Source organism: Accipiter gentilis, chromosome 17, assembly GCF_929443795.1.
Source record: "Accipiter gentilis chromosome 17, bAccGen1.1, whole genome shotgun sequence".
In the NCBI taxonomy this organism is placed as follows: Eukaryota; Metazoa; Chordata; class Aves; order Accipitriformes; family Accipitridae; genus Astur; species Astur gentilis.
The window spans coordinates 27,881,233-27,888,400 of NC_064896.1; the positions used below are offsets into that span (position 1 = coordinate 27,881,233).

General features: G+C 43.9%; 1 long non-coding RNA gene across 1 annotated transcript; it reads left to right on the plus strand.

The window, feature by feature from the left end:
* Window positions 1-433: 433 nt before the first annotated feature.
* LOC126047165 (uncharacterized) lies at window positions 434-6,585 on the plus strand. Its single transcript, XR_007508516.1, has 4 exons — window positions 434-519; window positions 739-777; window positions 5,182-5,593; window positions 6,118-6,585. It is a non-coding gene; the product is annotated as an uncharacterized LOC126047165 (long non-coding RNA).
* Window positions 6,586-7,168: the final 583 nt, after the last annotated feature.

Sequence of the window (7,168 nt, forward strand, 5' to 3'; positions counted from 1 at the left end):
TTTGAAGAGGGATGGTGGGAGGATTAAACGGTATTTCTGGCACATCCCTAACTGATGAAGGAAACTGCTCGAAGGCAACTTGGTCTCCTGGAAACGTAGTGACAGCAATCCCCAGAAATATGCGGTACTGCTGGCCCAAACCTACCATCCATCCCCACCTGAGGCCATCCTTTCCCAAAACTCTGCGGGCATAGGGCTGTAGGTCTGAGCTTCCCAAATACGCCGCAAAATTGTCCCCTGAGCGGAAGGAGCTGATAAAGTTACTTAACAACGGAGCTGGAAACACAAGGTATAAACACAGCCAGCGAAGCTCAGGCAGAAGTTGCCGAGCGCTTTCTCTGCAGCGTAATGATAATGAGGAGGCAGCTATCCCTCCTCCCATATGTCCTGGCATCTCCAAAAGGGCGAGCGAAGAAGGAGGAAAGGGAAAAGCTGTGTGGTCAGCGGGAGGGGTGAGACCACCGCCTCTCGCGCGTCCTTATCGCCCTTCGCAGAGACGCAAACGCTCCTTTCACAAGGGTGTGTAAAAGAGTCTTCAAAGCGATAGCAACGGAACCGACCGAGAAAGGGCCTGTAAAAAGAATTAAAACAAAAAACTTTGGTGGTTGGTGGGGGGGGTTTTTCCCCTGCTCTTTTTTTTCTAGACCCTGAAGGCAGAATCAGCAGCCCACGGTCCTGCGTAATGAAACATCCACGTTAAGCAAGTCAGCTCTGAGGGTCCCTTTCTCTTTCTTTCAGGAAAGGACACCCCCGTACACCCTTCCGTCACATGTCCCAGTAAGTGTCACATCTATATTTCACACTGACAGCGAAAAAGGGAAGTGTACCAAATGTACTAAGCTCGGAGAAACCCAAATACTTGCTCTGCAAGTTGCTGACCACCTTCGCCTCTGTTGCAGCGGGAGCCGCAGGGGCTCAGCAGCTTCACTCAAGGCACACATGGATATAATAAATTAGGGGTTCACAGGAGGGAAGGGGTTCTTGGAGCTCTGAAAGTGAAAATATTATGGGCAGGGGGAGAGAGGAGGGGAAAATAAAAATGAAAGAAGGTGAAGGGAGCTAGTAAAGTTAAAGGGTGAGAAGCTATATATGGTTAAGGTCAAAGATGTAGCTGGCCCACAATGAAAAGAAACCACATGGTTTACTGTCACAGAAGTAATTGAGTGCATCTGGTTTTATAATCAACCATGTTTATAGGAACAATACACAGAAGGACTTTAAAACTCAAATCATAAATAGTTAGAGCTAATTTTTTTGCCCATAACAGAGACGTGAATAATAATGAACAACAGGAAAAGTCACAGTAAAGTCAAAGTCATGATCCAGCCTGCCTTCTCCACAGTATAAAAGTAAGGAGATGTTTCATGACATTGAAAGAAAATACATTTTTTTAATGGCCAAAGATTTTATTTTTTACCCAATGGACAGTTAATCTATGTAACTTGTTGCCATGATGTTTAAACCTCGGTATATATAAAGATTTCAGACTGGATCTGACTATATTTGTACAAATAATGAATGCATTCCCATACACACCAGGTTAAAAAAAAAAAAAAAGGTCCTATTTTTTTTAACTGTTTGACTACTAACAGACAGACACTGACAGGAGAGTGTCCTGGTGCTGGTTTTTTTCATTCCTTAGTTGCCCCCTGAATTGTTAAGTACTCTTTCCACCCAGACTGTCATTATTCACAGACTTCAGGGAACGGGGCCATGGGGATGAAATCTGAAAGGCCAGCATAGTATGATCCTTCCATTTTAAAAAATGTGACTGTAATAGACATCTTTTCAAGAATTAAGCCATACTTTCTTGTACAGTGGTCTCGTTATATCTCACGTGTTAAAGAAGATCAGTACTTGCTGAAGACCCCCAAGAAAAACCTGTTGATGGCAACGATTTGGTTACTGTGAGTTGGTAGAAATCGGTTGTGTATTAAGCACGAAGGATCAGACACAGCACTGGCACGGTGAACATCTTCGTATACGAATGATTTAATGACACTTTGCAAGAACAGACTTGTTAACTTGTAAGGCAGTGCTGAATCAGTATTTCGCCAGGATCATAAGAACAACCAGAGCAGTGAGTGAATCGGTTAAAATGAGAAAGGTTGTGGAGCACGTACAAAAATACAAACAGTTGCAGGAGCGAGAGAGACTACCAGGTGACTAGCTGAAGGCAATAGTTGTCCCAGTCCTGGCAAAAGGAGATCCTGCTGATCAAAATAATTATGGAGGTGAAAGCTTATTGTCAGTACAGAGAAAAATTCTGATGAAAGTAATAGTCAACAGATCAAAGCTGGTTTTAGAGGGAGTAGTGAGAGAAAAACGGTGTGGCTTCAGGTCAGGATGAAGTTGCATTAATCAGATATGCAGATTTTTACAGTTGACGGAAAAAAAAAGGAAGAAGGGGGTTTACAAGTGCTTGTTATTTTCCTTGATGCTATGAAGGCATTTTATTTGGAAGGAGCCGTTACAGAACGCAGCAAGAACGACACAACGTTCAGATAAGCACATTGGTAGTGCAAATGCTGGGAACTCCCGCAGTGCTATAGGAATTGGGAGAAAATTAAGCAACTGGTTCAAACCAAGTCTGCTACGAAACAAAGGACTATATGAATTTACCAGCGCTTTCATCATGTACTTCAAATGGACATTAGGATAGTAAATGAGTTGAAGCATGTGACAATGGAAGATCTAAATTTCACATTATGCAAATGACATTGCATAATTGTCAGATAAATGAGGTAAAGTTGATTCTCTTTGCTAATTGACAAAATTGCTGCAGTCATCTTGGGTTTTAAAATCTATCAATAAGGGAAAATGTTTCTGACTTGGAAAGAATAAGCATTTTTTTATATATGCTTAGGGACTTTAATTGGTGCTAAGGAAAAGGAGGAAAAAGTAAAAAGATGTGCTTAGCCGAAAGCTTAAACATGAAAGCATATATGTACTGAAAGAGAGCACTAACAGTCTGCAGGCCAGAAGTGGCTGCATTAAGTAAGAGAGATCTGACCGCTGCTGATGTAGGAGTTCCTCCAAAGGCAGCGGGCATTACGCAGTGTAAGAATGCCAGAGAAATTAGGAGCAGGCGAGGATGCCAAATCAAGGTTTGGGACCGGCTACGGTGGAAAAACGTGACAATAAGGAGGGATCCTGGGGAAGGAACCCGGATGAGAGAACGCCAAAGATATTCACGGACGCCCATGGCTAAGGGCTAACCTGAGCCCCAGCCCCATGGCCAGACCTTTCTGATGGGAATGGGACTGAAATGGATTTGACAAAGACATAAGCTCTAGACAAGGGTGTTATACGACTCCTGAGTCTGAAAAAAAAAAAAAAGAGCCAGGAAAGAAGACGTATTAAAGTCTCTGCCTTGGCCAAATTCCAACTCAATTAATTACAATCTGCCTTTTAAAATTCCCCCTGAAGTTTCAGCTAGATAATATATTCTCCCGTGCCCGTCCTGTGAGGCTGAGAAGTGTCGCAGCCCACCACTGAGCCACCATTTGCAGATAGCACGATTTCTGCGTGCAATGCTTGGGTTAGGTCAAGTTTGTGAAGGCTTTGGGACCCTTGAAAATGAGAGGTGTTTGGTAGAACGAAGGTGATGAAATCATAGGAAAACAGCGGCAGTCACTTTGCTATAAATCTTCCTGCGGTGCAATTTTTTTGGTAAATGTGCTCATAAAACCTCACTTCTGCCTTCTAGTGGATAAAAACTGGGAGAGCATTGCAGCAGAAAGAGAGAACTACTGAAAGGAAAATTAGCTTTGGATTCCTCAACATCATTATTAACAAGGCCTGAAGATCAGACTCAAGCAAAAATCTTTTTATTTTTGCTCACAACAATGACTGTTGCATTCACTTCTCATCCTGACTCCCATCGATTGTAATGGTACAAAGCCCAACTCCTCTCTTTTAGTACGAACTTCATATAAGCAATCATTGCTCAGTTTGGTTTCCAGACGAGCTCAGTATCTACAGCTAACACTGATGTTCTAGAAATCTGAAAATTAGGCTAATGACATATTAGCCTCAAAATTGATGAGTGCAAATGTAAAGACTTGATGTAAGCTTAATGAACATGTCCCCTAATCTATACATTTCCGTACACTGGGAATTACAAATTAACCCAATGATTCCTGGATGAGCGGTGCAAGGGGAAAGCTAGTTAAGACTTGCTGGAATTATTTTCAAACAGAAGGCTTTTGTTATTTTTTTTCTGATACACGTACACATTTTTTCAGATAGGAAAATGAAAAAAAATCAATGGAACCACTTGTCCAATTAGATTTTTCTTTTGTTTCTGGGAAGGAAGAGCCCCTGGCAATCACACCAGCTAGGACCGACTGGCTGGGGAGCAGCTCTGCTGGAAAGGACCTGAGTCACTTGGTGGACAGCGAGCTGAACAGGGGTTTACAGTGTTCCCGGCAGCAAAGAAGACCAACAACATCCTGAGCTCTACGAATAGGAGCACAGGTTGCCCAAGAGGTTGTGCAGAACCCTTGGAGGTTTGGGAGACAGAACTAGAGACCTCCTGAGGTCCCTTCCAACCTGACCTATTCTGTGATTCTCTGATTCTCTGACTTCAGGTTTCCCTGAGCATAAAAACTATCCGTAGTCACAAGGTTTCGAGATGTCCTGTTAGAACAACGACATTTCTGGTCGTTACCTATCAACTCCAAAGGCCTCAGGAGGAAACATCTTTTTTTGCAGCCAGTGACAGTTTTGATATTACTTTAAATGGTGCCAAAGTTTTGCCCTTTGGCTCAAATCATCACTTTGCCACTTTGGCTTGTTTTTCGGGGGCCATGGTGGAATCCAGCCTTGGCTTGGGGTCAGGCATTGTAGGTCTGTGTCCAAGCCTCACCTCTTATCACATCTGAAGTCCATTAAAACTGGAGCGCCGGGCGAAGGTTAACAACCTCCTGCCTTCTTCCCTTTTGCGGTAAATCACTTAACAGACCTTTCCAGTGGGCTGTAAAAACTGAAAGACGTCAAGTACATAATAAGCATTTGAAAAGGGCAGGACCTTAAAAAAAGAGAGTCTGCAGCAATGGTTATGGAGCATAGATTTGGTGTGAAATCGTGAAATCTCTGGGGGCAGTAAGAAATGGGGCAGCAGACTTGCTTTCCAAGACAGACCGCTTGTGTCACCCCCTTCCCTCTCTCCTCTTGTAGCTTTCCCCTTATCCGCAAGGAGACCGCTTGCTCCAGAATTGGCTTCTGCCCATTTGTTCCCCCCACACACAAAGAGAAAGGGCAGGCTGAAAAACTTCTGCTGAACTCCGGTAATTATCTAGAAGTGGGGAACGTGGATCATTTCAAACACGAGGTAAGTAGAGTTTCATGGAGTTTGTTTATAGAAATTTGGTTTCTGACACCGACTTTCACATGAAGTAAGCAGGTTCAGGAGATCCTTACGGCTTCCCATGAGACTTACATCCCACCGGCACGATGAGGAACGCCAGGATGCTGGTCTTTCACCCCGCTGCACCATTGCGGTCGAGCAAGACATCAAGTGCTTGAGTCAAATTTCAAGTGAGCATCACCGAGACCCACTCCACCCACTCCCACTTGCAAAGAAATAACGGTAAGACCAATCCGTCTGTCCACCTCCACTCTTACCATCTGACACTCGTTATTAAAGCTGAGCTTATTCTTTCTACAGCTTCCCGTTATATCAGGTAAGGTGATGCTCTCGCTTCTGTCCTGACTTGGAAACTCTCCTTTCTCCAGTCAAATCTGGAGGTTCAGGTGTTATAAGCAGGGTTGTGAACCTAACAGAAATTTGTTTTCGTCTTACATTTACACTACCAGTTCAGATTATTGGTCATTGTTTAGGATTAAATATTGGCATGGAATGCCGAATGCTAACAGGTATTTGTGTTCCCATAAAGTTGCTGGTCTGAGTGGCCAGTGAGGACTAGAAAAATTTGAAAACTGGGGCCAGGAAAGGTGAGGGGAAGAAGGGTGTTTTTCTAACAGAGAGCATAAACCACCTGGAGGCCCCTCAATACGTTCATACAGGGAGGAAGAGATCCTTACTGAACGTGCAGGTAGCGGTTCTGAGTTCTTTACTGCCTTTGCTAATGAGACATATCTGGCTTCTTTCAGAAAACTGGCTTTGGAAACTGCGCTTTAAAGAGGAAGGATGATGTGCAGCACCTGGTAGCAGTCATGCCTCTGAAGGGCTTCACTGTTTTTTTTTATTCTCTGTAGAGGTCCCGGTAGTAATCTTCAGTCACTGGCAGCCAAAACTCTAATATGATGATGAATTTTACAAATTATGAAAAAGTTTTATCAGTATTGAGTGAATAAAATGGCATTGCTTATCCTCAGAATATGCAATCCATATCTTTTTTTAATAAAACTAAAACAAAAAATACACTTTTCGGGACAAACACTTCCAAGATTGTTTTTTCCTAACGGTCATCTCTGATGTGCTGTTTGACACTAGGGATGTGTACGCCCGATGGCACGTCACCTGCTGAGAATAACCGTGGCAGAACATCAAAAAGTCAAGGATCACCCCCATTCCTTCATCATACTCTTCTTCAGTGGCAAGTGTAGGCCAGGAGAATTCAGAATTGAGCCCTTCTCTGAGATGTCTCCCTATTCCTCCTTCAAACCTCAGTGACTATCCCATGCATCTCAGAGCAACCCTGCTTTGGAGGTCAAGGGATGAGTTAAAAATGGATTTTTAAAGCAGCTCTTGAACGCTCTCTAGTGGTTAAAATAGCTGTGATGGGTTGACCCTGGCTGAACACCAGGTGCCCACCAAAGCCATTCTATCACTCCCCCATCCTCAGCTGGACAGGGGAGAGAAAATATAACAAAAGGCTCGCGGGTCGAGATAAGGACAGGAGAGATCATTCACTATTACCGTCACGGGCAAAACAGACTCAATTTGCAAAACATACTCAATTTATTACAAATCAACCAGAGCAAGGTAATGAGAAGTAAAACGAAATCTCAGAACACCTTCCCACCACCCCTCCGTTCTTCCCGGGCACAACTACCCTCCCGGATTTCACCACCAAGCCCCCCCAGCGGCACAGGGGGACAGGGATGGGGTTTATGGTCATCACACGTTATTTTCTGCCGCTTCACCTCCTCAGGACGAGGGCTGATCACACTCTTCCCCTGCTCCAGCGTGGGGTCCCAC